Here is a 17,515-nt window from a genome sequence, read left to right as displayed (position 1 = left end):
AGAACAGGGTCACCTAAGCAGCAAAAATTTGCAATGAATAAAGCACTAGAACAAAAACTAATTGGACCAATGGAGGAGTCACATACCAAGGAACAATCTCCCCAAGTAGTTTTGTGAGAGGTGCTTTGAGCAAGGAGATCGAAAATGGCAGCAAAACGAGCTTGGACTCGGGTTTGAGCTGGTTATTCGTGTTTGGGGGAGGAAGATGAAGTGTATGGGTGAAAGGATAAGTGGAGGACGGCCACCGTGGGCCCACGAGGCAGGGGGCGCGCCCTAGACGGGTGGGGGCGCCCTCCACCCTCGTGGGAAGGTGGTTAGCCCCCCTGGTGTGTTCTCTGTTCCATAAATCCTCAAATATTCTGGAAAAAATCATATTTAATTTTCAGTGCATTTGGAGAACTTTTATTTTCGAGGTATTTTTATATTGCACGGATAATCAGATAACGGACAGACAAATATTTATTTTTATTTTATTTAATATAAATAACAGAAAGTAAAAGTGAGGTACAGAAGGTTGTGCCTTCTAGTTTCATCCATCTCATGCTCATCAAAAGGAATCCACTAACAAGGTTGATCAAGTCTTGTTAACAAACTCATTCCGATTAACATGAAACCGGAGAAATTTCGAATAACACTAGGTTACCTCAACGGGAATATGCACATCCCCAATAATAAGTATATCATATTTCTTCTTGACAGTAGGAAGAGGAAATTCAAAACCTCCAAATATAATCGATGGAATTTTTCCGATAGAATTGATACTATGTACTTGAGGTTGTTTCCTCGAAAAATGTACCGTATGCTCATCACCATTAACATGAAAAGTGACATTGCCTTTTGTAACACCCTCGATGCGACTATATCTCCCACGTGTCGAGGCACGACTTAGAGGCATAATCGCATTGAAGGCATATGTCGCAAGTTAGGCAATCTTCACAACATCCCATGTAATATAAATACTAAAGGGGAGATAACATAGTTGGCTTACACTCGCCACGTCAATCAAGTACATAAATAACATTACATCATCCAAACACTCATGGCCCGACTACGGCGCCAAAAATAAAAGATAACCCAACATGCGACAACGGTCCCATTCACCCCCAACTGGGCACCACTACTGATCATCTGGAAATGAAACATAGTAACATTGAGAGTCCTCGTCGAACTCCCACTTGAGCTCATACGCGTCTCCTGGAGCGGAATCATCAGGCCCTGCATCTGGTGTAATAGTAATCTATGAGCCACAGGGGCTCAGCAATCTCGCACCCTCGCGATCAAGACTATTTAAGCTTATAGGTCAGGCTAGCTAAAAAAAATATGTGGAGCTGCAGCAAGCGACTAGCAAATATGGTGGCTATCACATTCGCAAAAGAGAGCGAGAAGAGGAGGCAAAGCACGAGCGAGAATCTAGAGAACAACCTACGCAAACATTACTCCAACACCATGTCCGCTTCCCGGAATCCGCCGAGAAGAGGCCATCACGGTAACACACTCAATTGATTCATTTTAATTAAGTTAAGGTTCAAGCCATCTACAACCGGACATTAACAAATTCCCATCTGCCCATAACCGCGGGCATGGCTTTCAACAGTTCAAATCCCTGCAGGGGAGTCCCAACTTAGCCCATGACAAGCTCTCACGGTCAACGAAGGAATAGACCTCCTCCCAAGACGTTCCGATCAGGCTCGGTATCTCGGTTCTTCAAGACACTTCGACAGGTTAAAACAAGACCAGCAACACCGCCCGAATGTGCCGACAAATCCCGATAGGAGCTGCACATATCTTGTTCTCAGGGCACACTCAGATGAGACATCCTACGAGTAAAACCAACCCTCAAGTTGCCCCGAGGTGGCCCCGCAGTCTACTCGGTCGGACCAACACTCAGAGGAGCACTGGCCCGGGGGGGTTAAATAAGATGACCCTCGGGCTCCGGAAACCCAAGGGAAAAAGAGGCTAGGTGGCGAATGGTAAAACCAAGGTTGGGCATTGCTGGAAAAGCTTTAATCAAGGCGAACTATCAAGGGGTTCCCATTATAACCCAACCGCGTAAGGAACGCAAAATCCGGGAACATAACACCGATATAACGAAGTATATAGATGCATTAAGAAAACATAGCAATATAATGATATCCCAACAAGTAAATAAATGTTCCAACATGGAACGGCCTTCAATCTTCACCTGCAACTAGCAACGCTATAAGAGGGGCTGAGCAAAGCGGTAACATAGCCAATCAACGGTTTGCTAGGACATGGTGGGTTAGAGGTTTGATATGGCAATTTGGGAGGCTTGAAAGCAAATGGTAGGCCTCGTAGCATTGGCATAGCAAAAGAGCGAGCAAACTAGCATAGCAAAGATAGTAGTGATTTCGAGGGTATGATCATCTTGCCTGCACAGATGTCAGAGTTGACTGGATCCTCGAAAGCAAACTCAATGGGCTCCTCGTTAGCGAACTCGTCTCCCGGCTCTACCCGAACAAGACAAACAAGAAACAAGGACACAATCAACCATGTGCAAGGAACAAACAATACGAAGCAATGATGATATGCTATGCGGGATGCGATGCGGGATGCATATGCAAGATGTGACAGGAAAAGCAAGAATCTGGCCTCAACTTGGAAATCCAAGTGTATCACTGGAAATATGAGATGAAATCGCTTGAAAATGATATAAAGAACGTCGGAATCGGAGTTACGGTTTGGAAATGGCAAGTGATTCAAAATGGCATCGGTCTGCGATTTACAGCATGTAGGCATCTAAATGCAACGAAATGAACATGCTACAGCACCCAAACATGACAACAAAATACATGGCAGGGATGCATTCAAGATGCTTAACAAAATTCTAGCACTGAGCTACGGCCAAATCATCCATTAACAGGTTCAAACAAGCATGGCAAAAATGCATATGAAAAACAGATCTCAGACTTAGTGAAATTAACACTTGTCTGGAATTTCAGATCAGGTAGCACTCTTTGGAACAACAAAACTACATGCTACAGGACTTGAACATGGTAAAGTAAATCATGGCATGGAGCTACTCAAAGAGCTTAACAAAAGTCCCTTAGTGACCTTGAGCCAAAAGGGATCAGAAAATACAATTGCAAGTATGTGAACATAGCAAAACATAATCAGTTTTCAGACTTAGTGAAAACTAGCACATGCTGAAATATAACTCAAGTAGGCATGTTTACGAGCTCGATGCACTCACCACGGAGCAAGTCATGACAAGTCAAGCATACATCCATCAACAAGGCAGAAAATGCAAGCTAGACATGGCAAGAACAATAACATAGCATGCACGGATCAACTACAACACCATCGGCAAAATTGCAAACAAGTTGACAATCTGCCCAGATTCACAAAGTAGCTAAAGTAGAGCTCGATTGACTCAAGCTAGGTTGCTCCATAATTGAAAACAAAGACATGGATGGATAGAGCACTACAAGATTACAAAACATCCTTACTGATCATCCTCAAAAGAGGCACGGATCACTAGGAAACAACATGAACATATGGCCATATGAGATAAACAGCTCAAGGACTTAGTGGAATTGCTAAGTCCCTGAAAACAGAATTACTAAGTGCACCACTTTGCAAGCTTGTGCTAGTCACCACGCACATCACAAAAATACATGGGTTTCACCTATGGAAAGATGGCAAAACCCTTAACAAAACATATGTAGAGCATAAGGGCATATCATGCACACATTAATCATGGCAAAAATGACAAAAAGTTAAATGGAGCAGCAGATCTGACAATTAACTCAAGTAGCCCTCTTTTAACAGCATTTCGGGCATCAAGATGAACTAAAATGAAAATGATGCAATGTAATGAAATGATGTACTCTCTGATATGGACATTTTGATATGCTAGACGCTCAAATCGGAGTTACGGATGCAAAGTTACGAGGCTATGAACAGGAGCACATGGACTGGAATTTCGAGGACTTAGTAGAAAAATCAACCTCCGGATCTAGGGTTTGCACGAGTTTCAAAGTAGGCCGGAATCACTGTAGTGGACGGAGATTCGCCAGAGGTGACCGGATCCGAGGCAAGAGGGGCCGGGGGAGCCGGATCCTCGCCGGAGGAGGGAGCTGGCGGCGGGGGCGCCGCGCTGCGCGGCGGCGGCGGCGGCCCGCGGTGGCGCGGCGGCGGCGCTGGACGGCGGGCGAGGCGGCGCGGCGGCCGGGCGGGCGAGGCGGCGGCGGCTCGGCGGCGGGGAAGAGAAGGAGGCGGCGGGGTGCGCGAGGAGCCCAGGCGGCGCGGGGCGGCGAACAGGCCTCGGGGGCCCAGGGTGGGCCTCCCGGGCCGGCGGCGGAGGGAGTGGCGGCTGAGGCGGCGGAGGCCAATGGTGGCGTGCCACGTGGCGGCGGACACGGCGGGCGGACGCGTCCGTCGGCGGGGGAGTTGTCCGGCGCGCGCGAGGAGTGGCGGATCTAGGGTTTCGGGGGAAGAAGAAGAAGAAAATGAAGGGGGTATTTAAATAGAGATAGAGGGAGCTAGGAGAGTCCAAATGAGGTGCGGTTTTCGGCCACGCGATTGTGATCGAACGATCTAGATGATGGAGCAGGCTTAGGTGGGTTTTGGGCCAAATTGGAGGGATGTTGGGCTGCAACACACATGAGGCCTTTACGGTCCCTCGGTTAACCGTTGGAGTATCAAACGAAGTCCAAATGATACGAAACTTGACAGGCGGTTGAAAGTGCAACTATCCCTAGGTGGTTTTGGTAATTCATAACAACATATAGCTCATTGAGCTAATGCTATTCCAAGATGATTATTTCAGGAAAGCTCAATGATTGGCATGGCATGGATGTGAAAGTGGAACCCTCAAAATGCTAAGGACAAAGGATTGGCTCAAACTCAAAAGCTCAAGACTCTTCATTTCATATTTTAGTGATCCAAGATCACATTGAGTCTTTAGGAAAAGCCAATACTATTAAGGAGGGATGAGGTGTTGCTTAATGAGCCTCTTGCTTCATGTGCTTAGTGATATGCTCCAAAACCCTCAACCACTTTCCCATATCCACATATGACCTAAACTCTAAGCCAAACTCGGTCCTACCGATTCTTCCTATCCGACGCCACCGAGTTTCACAATCATTAGCCCTGCCAAACCCTAGCAATTCGGTTCTACCGATAAGGATCTTGGTCCCACCGAGATGGAGTTGCAAACTCTTTGTTTCCCTTTCATAACTTTTCGGTCCCACCGAAAGAGCGAATCGGTCCCACCGAGATTGCAATGTAAACTCAGTGTTTCCCCTTTGTAACTTTTCGGTATCACCGAGTTCCACTTGGTCTCACCGAAAGAGCAAATCAGTCCCACCGAGTTTGCCTGACCAACTCTCTGGTTAGCTAATTACCAAATTCGGTCTCAGCGAGTTTGTGTAATCGGTCTCACCGAGATTACGTTATGCCCAAACCCTAACCGAATCGGTCCTACCGAGTTGCATGTCAGTCCCACCAAAATCCCTAACGGTCACTAGGTTTACTACTTCGGTCAGACCGAGTTTTCTGATTCGGTCCCACCGAGATTGGTAAATTGTGTGTAACGGTTGGATTTTGTGTGGAGGCTATATATACCCCTCCACCTTCTTCTCATTCGATGAGAGAGCCATCAGAACACACAAACCATTCCTACTCATATGTTCTGAGAGAAAACCACCTACTCATGTGTTGAGATCAAGACATTCCATTCCTACCATATGAATCTTGATCTCTAGCCTTCCCAAGTTGCTTTCCACTCAAATCTTCTTTCCACCAAATCCAAATCCTATGAGAGAGAGTTGAGTGTTGGGGAGACTACCATTTGAAGCACAAGGGCAAGGGGTTCATTACCTACACACCATTTGTTACTTCTTGGAGAGTGGTGTCTCCTATATTGGCTAGGTGTCACTTGGGAGCCTCCGACAAGATTGTGGAGTTGAACCAAGGAGTTTGTAAGGGCAAGGAGATCGCCTACTTCGTGAAGATCTACCGCTAGTGAGGCAAGTCCTTCGTGGGCGATGGCCATGGTGGGATAGACAAGGTTGCTTCTTCGTGGACCCTTTGTGGGTGGTTGCTTCTTCGTGGACCCTTTGTGGGTGGAGCCCTTCGTGGACTCGCGCAACCGTTGCCCTTGGGTGGAGCCCTGTGTGGACGACTCGCGCAACCGTTACCCTTCGTGGGTTGAAGTCTCCATCAACGTGGATGTAGGATAGCACCACCTATCCGAACCACGGGAAAAACATCCGTGTCTCCAATTGCGTTTGAATTCTCCAAACCCTTCCCTTTACATTCTTGCAAGTTGCATGCTTTACTTTCCGCTGCCAATATACTCTTTGCATGCTTGCTTGAATTGTGTGATGATTGCTTGACTTGTCCTAAATAGCTAAAATCTGCCAAGAACTAAAATTGGGAAAAGGTTAAGTTTTTATTTGGTCAAGTAGTCTAATCACCCCCTCTAGACATACTTTCGATCTCCTACAAGTGGTATCAGAGCCTTGGTCTCCATTTGCTTGATCTCCATAGCTTTTGGTGGTCATAGCCTTGGTTTCACAACCTAGGAGAGTATGGCGTCTAGCGAGGGAAATTATCACCATAGAGGTCCTTACTTTGATGGTACTAATTTTGTTAGTTGGAAGCATAAAATGAAAATGCATATTCTTAGACATAACCCCGCTATTTGGGCTATTGTGTGTGTTGGTTTGCAAGGTGACTTCTTTGATGGGAGAGAACCAAACCGTGAAGCTACCGCGGATGAGTTGAAGATGTTGCAATACAATGCTCAAGCTTGTGATATTCTCTTCAACGGATTGTGCCCCGAAGAATTCAACAAAATCAGCCGCCTTGAGAATGCAAAGGAAATTTGGGACACTTTGATTGATATGCACGAAGGTACCGACTTCGTCAAGGAATCCAAGTTGGATGTGCTTCAAAGCCAACTTGACAAGTTCAAGATGAAGGATGGTGAAGGTGTCGCTGAAATGTACTCTAGGCTTGCTCTCATCACAAATGAGATTGCCGGCTTAAGAAGTGAAGAGATGACCGATAGATTCATCATCAAGAAGATCCTAAGAGCCTTGGATGGAAAATATGATACCGTGTGCACATTGATCCAAATGATGCCCAATTACAAAGATCTCAAGCCAACGGAAGTGATTGGAAGAATTGTTGCTCATGAGATGTCACTTAAGGATAAAGAGGAACTTCACAACAAATCAAGTGGTGCCTATAAAGCCTCATGTGAAGCCCCTACATCATCAAGTGAGAAACAAGACTTCAATGAAGAATTGAGCTTAATGGTGAAGAACTTCAACAAATTCTACAAGAGTAGAAGCAAAGATAGAAGCTCCAAGTCAAGGTCCTACAATGACAAAAGATCTTCTAGTCGAGAGCGAAACTGTTACAACTGTGGAAGACCCGGACACTATTCCAATGAGTGTACGGCTCCCTACAAGAGAAGAGAAGATTCTCCAAAAAGAAGAAGCAAAGGATCACCACCAAGAGAGAGAAGGAGTAGAGATGATCGTTATGAACGAAGATACTCACGGAGAAGTAAGGATTCGGAAAGGAAGGAAAAATCATCAAGGAGCTATACAAGACGAAGACATCAAGCTCATGTTGGTGAATGGGTATCCGGCTCCGACTCCGACAGCCACTCCGAGAGAAGTTATCACTCCGACTCCGAAGATACTCAAGATGAAGGTGTTGCCGGTCTAGCACTTGTGTCAACCAACTCCTACGACATATTTGACTCACCAAATGAAGGAATTGGAAGATGCTTCATGGCAAAAGGTCCTAAGGTAACACACCCCGAGTATGTTGATTTCAATAGTGATGAAGATGACTTGTTAGGTGATGATTTGCTTGGTGACAACTCTAGTGATGAATACTATGACAAAAGACCAATTAATCATGCTAATCAAGATAAAACGAGTGACAATGATAAGGAGAAGATTGAGGCTCTAACTAAAGAACTAAAAACTCTTAAGTTAGCTCATGACACTATCTTCGAAGATCACCGAGAACTTTTAAGAGCTCATGAGAAACTACGCTTTGAAAAGCTCAATCTTGAGCAAGAGCATGAGTTATTAAAGGCAATCAATGATGATCTCCGCAAGAAAAGTTCTTCTTACATTGCCAAGCGTTTACTCTTATCCACTTACATGCCTCAAGTCAAGTCTAGTAACAAGAATTCTTCCTCTAGTAGTAACAATGATCATGCTAAATCCAACATTGTTGCTTCTAGTAGTTCTCTTGATTCCACTAATGATTCTCTTAGCCAAGTTACACTTGAGCAAGAAAATAGCTTCTTGAAGGGAATTATGGAGAAAGGAGTGTACAAGAGCCTTGCCGGGAGTAAGCAATTCGAGGAAATTGTGCGCAAGCAAGGAATGCAACGGAAGAATCAAGGTGTTGGTTTTGAACGAAAGTTCAATGCCAATGGAGTTGAATGGGAAGAAGATCAATACCCCAAGACGAAGTTTGTCCCTCAACAAGAGAAGTATACTTCTTTCAAGGGGACACAAGCTCAAGATGATCTTCCACCACAAGACTAGGAGCAAAAAGGCAAGGACAAGCTTCAAGAGGAAATTGATGCATTTGAAGAAGCTCCAAAGACCTTAGTCAAGTGGATTCCCAAGACTACTTCAAGTTCCACTTCATCAAGTACGACTACAACTCCAAGGATTCCCATCAAGATGATGTGGATCCAAAAGAAGAAGAACTAGAGAGTTCTTGAGGGTGACTTCGCCAACATACTTCACTCTTATCATTTTGGCAAGAACAAGTGCAATCAACTTCCACATCTTGCACTAGTTCAAGGAGTCACAAACCCTCTTGTTGGTAAGACAAGGGACAAGGTAACCTAAAAGTTTTCATGGACATCATCTTTTGTGTGCATCACTCTATGTCTATGGATATCCTTATTTGTTCCTTGTGGGACTAACCCATGTAGGTATTGAAAGTGCAATTCACTCAAATGGATAGCTCCAAGAGATCTATATCAACATTGAGCCTCCACATCTTCAATATCTACATGAAGTCATCATCGACAAAACCCAAGGTTAGTTCATCCCTCTTGGGGGGATATCACATCTAGGGGGAGCTTTACTCTAAGACTTGAGCTAAAGCAACTCTAAAGATGTGAACAAAACAATGCTTTATGTAAAAGTGGTAACCCCACTTGAGCTTAAACGATGAGTATGACCTACGATCAAGTGTTCTCACTTGACTCCTAAGTCAATATACTCTTATATAGATGACCTAGTCATCGCAAATTGCTTGATAGATGCTAGAATTGGTTGTGCATGCCTTGCCACATATTTCATTTGCCATCTTATTGTGTGAGCATGCTGATTGCATATTTTACTCATTCGAGGACATCCACTTGTTGTTTTGATTGTTTGGCTTTATCCTCTTTTGCCAAGTGGATGGACAAGAATGCCTAAGAACCACCTCTAGCTATCTATGCTTTTCTCGTCTCAAACTCTATTCATGCTGCATCACAAAATTTGATCAAGTCAGATTCGAACCACTCTGTGTGAGGAGCGCTCGGCGTCCCCGATTCGTCATAGACTTAAACTTCCAAAACCTCTTTATGCTTCTCGGTCTGACCGATACTCCACTTTCGGTCCTACCGAGATCATTAAGTTGATCTAGGTTTTCGATCTCGGTGCAACCGATTTGAACCTTTCGGTCACACCGAGTTTCAGTAACTGCACGCAGTTATGAATCTCGGTGCCACCGAGTTGTTCCACTCGGTCACACCGACAGGGTCGGGCTATATATAGTCACGGGCAAAATTTGGAAATTTCTCCGAACCCCTTCGCCCGCGCGATAGCCTGATCTGCCCTCGAGGTCTCCGAATCGTCTTCTCGCCGCCAGCAGCCTCCTGTCGCTGGTCTCCGCCACCGTCAACGGGATTTCTGCCCTGCCGTTGCCGCCGTAGCAAGTCCCCGCCGAACTAGGGTATGGACTTGATCTTTGTGCTATTCCTCAATCTGATTCGTAGCACATTGTGATCACATTGTTTCTGGCCACGTTTGATAAACTTCTATCCAGTCAAAACACTCATAGATTAGGTTTGATTCGAAAATTCTAGGTTTAGGTTTCCGGAGAAACCATCTCGGACCCACTGAGTTGAAAAACTCGGTCCCACCGATTTGGATTATGCCATTGCACAAGTGAGACTCGGTCTGACCGAGGATTACTTATCGGTGTGACCGATTTTGGAACTCTGTGAAACCCTAGCAGTCTCGGTGCCACCGAACTGTCACTCGGTCCTACCGAGTTCACTAGTTTAGGTTCCAAAACTGCTTCGGTATCACCGAGTTTGAAAATCGGTAGATCCGAGATGATTTCAGTGGGAAACTAAAACTAAGTTTTTGGATCATTCTTTTTGCAAAAATCTCTGCATTTTGTGATGCTCATCCACTCTATCTCCTCTATAATCTATTCACAGGGTCAACAGTCATTTTGCAACATGTCAGACCAGAGTGACAGCCAAAACTTGTCAGAGCAGCAAGTGCAGCTGAGTGAGGGCACTAGCCCCTCAAGTTCCTCAGATGATGGCAGCAGGAGCACACCCAGCAACCTGCCTAAAGCTGCCACTAGACAAAGGAAGAAGAGAACCTCAGATTCTGAAGATGAGGACTATGTGGCAGAGGAAGAGGCCACATCCAAGAGAGTTGAGCCAGCTCAAGGCTCAAAGCCAGGCCTGAAAATCAAGAGGCCAGCAGGCAGGCAGCCCATGTCAAAGGCTAGAGCCTCAACTGAGAAGCCCACTTCCCAAGAGCCAGCTGCAGCTGAGGGCAAGAAAAGGAGAGAAAGAGTGAAGAAGACTGTGGCTAGAGTGCTTGGGAAGGCCTCCATCATGGTAGAAGAGGATGAGGAAGAAGAGGTAGCTGCACCAGCGCCCAAGGCAGCCAAACTTATGGGAGATGCCATAAGGTCAGGGGGAGCTGCATCCAAGCCCAAGGAAGCACCTAAGGCTGCATCTAAGCCTAAGAGTGCACCAAAGAGAAACACAAGAAGCATACTAGCCACTGAGAAGAACAAGGCCCCAGTGCCTAAGACTGTTGCTGAGGATGAGGAAGAGAATGTCCTTCAGAAGCTCAAGCCCAAGATCCCAGACCACAACGATACTCATCCTGTGGCTGAGTATATGAAGCTCAGGAGAGACTCAGGGCTCAAGAAATGGAGAGAAGCAGATCCATACGCTTCTAGGAGAAGGACTACAGTGGACTACAGGTTTCATACCAAGGAGCAGCAGGATTTCTATGAGACTGTGCTGCTAGATAAGAAGCCCATTGTCTGTGATATGCGATGGGTTGATTGGACATATATCAAGGAGAATGAGGAGCACTATCCTGGAGTGCAAGACAGCTTCATAGCTTGTGGAGTAGCTGACTTTGTTGGGCAGAAGCTCACAAAGTGGAACGAGGAACTTATCATGCAGTTCTACTCCACAGCTCACTTTTATCCAGATGGGAGGATTACATGGATGTCTGAGGGTACAAGGTACCAATCTACAGTGGCTGAGTGGGCACAGATCATTAATGCCCCAGAAGAGCAAGATGAGGACTTGGATATCTATGCCAAGAAGAAGATGGACCATAACTCCATGTCAAATATGTACAAGGAAATTCCCAATGAAGCTCTTGACACGTTCAAGTTTGGCTCAGTGCATTATCTGCTATCAGGATTGCCTACGATCAACTGGATCCTTAGGCACACCCTTCTGCCCAAGTCTGGAGATCACAAGATGATCAGAGGTCACGCGATCAACTTGCTTCATGTCTTTGACGTGCCTCAGAAATTCAAAGTCATGAGCCTCATAGTGGAAACGATCAAAAGGACTGCGGCAGATCAGAAGAGGAGCTGTGGATATGCCCCTCAGATTCAGGAGCTCATCAACTCCAAGATGGGCACGGGCGTATATTTGTTGCATAAGGAACACCTGCCCATCCGTCCAGATTTTGAGAACAATGAAGTTGTGATGACAGAGAATGAGCCATCATCTGCACAAGCATATGCAAAGAAGGAGAAGGCGAGGAAGGAGAAAGCTGCCAAGATGCCTACTCAAGAGGAGGCATCTAAATACTTCTTGAAGACTAAACAAGAGCAGCTTGGTTACTTGATTGCATCCACGCTGAGAATTGAGCAAAGTCTGGCCAACCTCACTAAGAATCAGCAGAGCCTAGAGAGGATCATGGAACAGAAGTTCTATGACTTGGATGTCAAAGTAACGGAAGTTCAGTCTGCAGTGGAGCAGCTCCAGGAGGACATGAATGAGAGGAGAGGCAGGACCACGACTCATGCTTTTTCTAGAGTGCCACGAGGCCCGAGGTCGTCTGCCGTGCCAGTTGCTGACATCAGAGCCACTACTTCAGCACCAGCTACAGCCTCAGCTCCAGCGTCTACATCAGCTCAAACTCCAGCGACTACTTCAACATCTACAGAAGCCTTCGTCCTTGGAGTGATCCAGACTCCACCACCACCTGAAGATCAAGCCTGAGCGACGACTTACCACTATGCATTTTCTAGGAACTTTTTGGTAACTTGTTGCCAAAGGGGGAGAAGATGTATAGATCATAGGCTTCGAGAGAGAGAGTGTTGCTTTTCTCTCTTGCTTTATTTGGTGGTTCTACGAACTTTGTTTTGCTTGTGTGTGAGATACTACGTCCTTATGCCTGTGAGACATCGATGATCATGTGTTTCATCATAAGCTACACTTAATGTTTGCTTAATGCTTGCTTAAATATTATCATTCTATCTATCGTTTGTGATCATCCACTATTCTTGGTGATGAGTGCATGTATTTCATTCTTATCATTTTGAGCGCTCCACCAAGATGTATGTGACATGGAAGAGTAACCCATGACTCTAACTCTTTGTGCATTTGCAGTCCAAAGCAAATTTTAAATATGCACAAATTTAGGGGGAGCTCTTACTTATCACATACTTCTCAAAGCGACGATATATTTCATGCTTATTAACATTTGTCTAAGCTTTGATCTATATGTTGTCATCAATTACCAAAAAGGGGGGAGATTGAAAGTGCAACTATCCCTAGGTGGTTTTGGTAATTCATAACAACATATAGCTCATTGAGCTAATGCTATTCCAAGATGATTATTTCAGGAAAGCTCAATGATTGGCATGGCATGGATGTGAAAGTGGAACCCTCAAAATGCTAAGGACAAAGGATTGGCTCAAGCTCAAAAGCTCAAGACTCTTCATTTCATATTTTAGTGATCCAAGATCACATTGAGTCTTTAGGAAAAGCCAATACTATTAAGGAGGGATGAGGTGTTGCTTAATGAGCCTCTTGCTTCATGTGCTTAGTGATATGCTCCAAAACCCTCAACCACTTTCCCATATCCACATATGACCTAAACTCTAAGCCAAACTCGGTCCTACCGATTCTTCCTATCCGACGCCACCGAGTTTCACAATCATTAGCCCTGCCAAACCCTAGCAATTCGGTTCTACCGATAAGGATCTTGGTCCCACCGAGATGGAGTTGCAAACTCTTTGTTTCCCTTTCATAACTTTTCGGTCCCACCGAAAGAGCGAATCGGTCCCACCGAGATTGCAATGTAAACTCAGTGTTTCCCCTTTGTAACTTTTCGGTATCACCGAGTTCCACTTGGTCTCACCGAAAGAGCAAATCAGTCCCACCGAGTTTGCCTGACCAACTCTCTGGTTAGCTAATTACCAAATTCGGTCTCAGCGAGTTTGTGTAATCGGTCTCACCGAGATTACGTTATGCCCAAACCCTAACCGAATCGGTCCTACCGAGTTGCATGTCAGTCCCACCGAAATTCCTAACGGTCACTAGGTTTACTACTTCGGTCAGACCGAGTTTTCTGATTCGGTCCCACCGAGATTGGTAAATTGTGTGTAACGGTTGGATTTTGTGTGGAGGCTATATATACCCCTCCACCTTCTTCTCATTCGATGAGAGAGCCATCAGAACACACACACCATTCCTACTCATACGTTCTGAGAGAAAACCACCTACTCATGTGTTGAGATCAAGACATTCCATTCCTACCATATGAATCTTGATCTCTAGCCTTCCCAAGTTGCTTTCCACTCAAATCTTCTTTCCACCAAATCCAAATCCTATGAGAGAGAGTTGAGTGTTGGGGAGACTATCATTTGAAGCACAAGAGCAAGGAGTTCATTACCTACACACCATTTGTTACTTCTTGGAGAGTGGTGTCTCCTAGATTGGCTAGGTGTCACTTGGGAGCCTCCGACAAGATTGTGGAGTTGAACCAAGGAGTTTGTAAGGGCAAGGAGATCGCCTACTTCGTGAAGATCTACCGCTAGTGAGGCAAGTCCTTCGTGGGCGATGGCCATGGTGGGATAGACAAGGTTGCTTCTTCGTGGACCCTTTGTGGGTGGTTGCTTCTTCGTGGACCCTTTGTGGGTGGAGCCCTTCGTGGACTCGCGCAACCGTTGCCCTTGGGTGGAGCCCTGTGTGGACTCGCGCAACCGTTACCCTTCGTGGGTTGAAGTCTCCATCAACGTGGATGTAGGATAGCACCACCTATCCGAACCACGGGAAAAACATCCGTGTCTCCAATTGCGTTTGAATTCTCCAAACCCTTCCCTTTACATTCTTGCAAGTTGCATGCCTTACTTTCCGCTGCCAATATACTCTTTGCATGCTTGCTTGTATTGTGTGATGATTGCTTGACTTATCCTAAAATAGCTAAAATCTGCCAAGAACTAAAATTGGGAAAAGGTTAAGTTTTTATTTGGTCAAGTAGTCTAATCACCCCCCCTCTAGACATACTTTCGATCCTACAGCGGTCAATCGGTAGTAAACCAAGGCCGCATGGCAAGTCTCAGTCCAATCCGGAAATGTTTAACCCCCACACACGAAAGAAAGCTAGAAATGACCACTGGAGGAGAACGAAGCGCCGGAATGCAAAACGGACAACGGGGAAAATGTTCGAATGCATGAGATGAACACGTATGCAAATGCAATGCACATGATGACATGATATGAGATGCATGACAACGATAACAACACACGGAGACAAAGACCCGAACCCGAGAAAATAAATTAACTTAACGCTGAAACGGCAAGAGTTGGAGTACAAATTGGGAAAGTTACATCCGGGGTGTTACACCTTTATTGCAATCAATAACATCCCCTGCAGTATTAAGAAAAGGTCTTCCAAGAATAATAGACATGCTATCGTCCTCGGGAATATCAAGAATAAAAAAGTCAGTTAAAATAGTAACGCCTGCAACCACAACAGGCACATCCTCACAAATACCGACAGGTATAGTAGTTGATTTATCAGCCATTTGCAAAGACATTTCAGTAGGTGTCAACTTATTCAATTCAAGTCTACGATATAAAGAGAGAGGCATAACACTAACACCAGCTCCAAGATCACACAAAGAAGTTTTAACATAGTTTCTTTTAATGGAGCATGGTATAGTAGGTACTCCTGGATCTCCAAGTTTCTTTGGTATTCCACCCTTAAAAGTATAATTAGCAAGCATGGTGGAAATTTCAGCTTCTGGTATCTTTGTTTTATTTGTAACAATATCTTTCATGTACTTAGCATAAGGATTCATTTTGAGCATATCAGTCAATCACATACGCAAAACGATAGGTCTAATCATTTCAGCAAAGCGCTCAAAATCCTCATCATCCTTTTTCTTGGATGGTTTGGGAGGAAAAGGCATGGGTTTCTGAACCCAAGGCTCTCTTTCTTTACCATGTTTCCTAGCAACAAAGTCTTTCTTATCATAATGTTGATTCTTTGATTGTGGGTTATCAAGATCAACAGCAGGTTCAATTTCTACATCATTAACATTACTAGATTGAGCATCATTATGAACATCATGATTAACATTTTCATTAGGTTCATGTTCATTGCCAGATTGTGTTTCAGCATCAGACATAGAGATATCATTTGGATTATCAGGTGGTTCAGCAATAGGTTCACTAGAAGTTTGCACAGTTCTATCATTTTTCTTTTTCTTCTTTTTAGAAGAACTAGGTGCATCAATATTATTTCTCTGATGATCTTGCTCAATTCTCTTAGGGTGGCCTTCAGGATACAAAGGTTCCTCAGTCGTTCTACCAGTTCTAGTAGACACTTTAACAGCATAATCATTTTTCTTACTATTCATCTCATTGAGCAATTCCTTTTGAGCTTTAAGTACTTGTTATACTTGAGTGGTTACCATAGAAGCATGTTTGGTAACAAGTTTAAGTTCACCTCTAATATTAGACATATAATCACCCAAGTATTTAATCATATCAGCATCTTGTTTTAATTGTCTACCAAAATAAGCATTGAAGTCTTCTTGCTTAAACATAAAATTATCAAACTCATCCAAGCACTGACTAGCAATTTTAGTAGGAGGGATTTCAGCTCTATCCTATCTATAGAGAGAATTTACCTTTACTACCTGTGTCGGGTTATCGAGGTCTAGAGGTTCTTCAATAAATAAAGGATTAAGATCATATGTTTCTTCAATAGGCGGTAAATTAAGACCATGTATTTCTTCAATAGGAGGTAAATTCTTAACATCTTCAGCTTTAATACCTTTTTCTTTCATAGATTTCTTTGCCTCTTGCATATCTTCGGGACTGAGAAATAGAACACCTCTCTTCTTCAGAGTTGGTTTAGGAATAGGCTCATTAATTGGAGCAGGAGCTGGCTCAGGAGGTACCCAATTATTTTTATTTGTCAACATATTATTCAATAAGATTTCAGCTTCATCCAGTGTTCTTTCCCTGCAAAGAGAACCAGCACAACTATCCAGTTAATCTTTGGAAGCATTGGTTAGTCCATTATAAAAGATATCAAGTATTTCATTTTTCTTAAGATGATGATCAGGAAAAGCATTAAGTAATTTGAGAAGCCTCCCCCAAGCTTGTGGGAGACTCTCTTCTTTAATTTGCACAAAGTTGTATATTTCCTTTAAAGCAGCTTGTTTCTTATGAGCAGGGAAATATTTAGCAGAGAAGTAGTAAATCATATCCTGGGGGCTACGCACACAACCAGGATCAAGAGAATTAAACCATATCTTAGCATCACCCTTTAATGAGAACGGAAATATTTTAAGGATATAAAAGTAGCGAGATCTCTCATCATTAGTGAACAGGGTGGCTATATCATTTAATTTAGTAAGATGTGCCACAATAGTTTCAGATTCATAGTCATGAAAAGGATCAGATTCAACTAAAGTAATTATATCAGGATCAACAGAGAATTCATAATCCTTATCAGTAACACAGATAGGTGAAGTAGCAAAAGCAGGGTCAGGTTTCATCCTAGCATTTAGAGATTGCTTATTCCATTTAGCTAATAAGCTTTTGAGTTCATATCTATCTTTGGAAGCTAAAATAGCTAAAGAAGCTTCTTGATCAAATAAATAACCCTCAGGAATAATAAGTGATTCTTCATCATCACTTTCATCATCATAATCAGATTCAATATTTTCAATCTCTCTAGCCCTAGCAAGTTGTTCCTCGAGAAAATCACCA

Source organism: Triticum urartu, chromosome 2 (genome assembly GCF_003073215.2).
Source record: "Triticum urartu cultivar G1812 chromosome 2, Tu2.1, whole genome shotgun sequence".
Taxonomy (NCBI): domain Eukaryota; kingdom Viridiplantae; phylum Streptophyta; class Magnoliopsida; order Poales; family Poaceae; genus Triticum; species Triticum urartu.
This window is presented reverse-complemented; position numbering follows the sequence as displayed.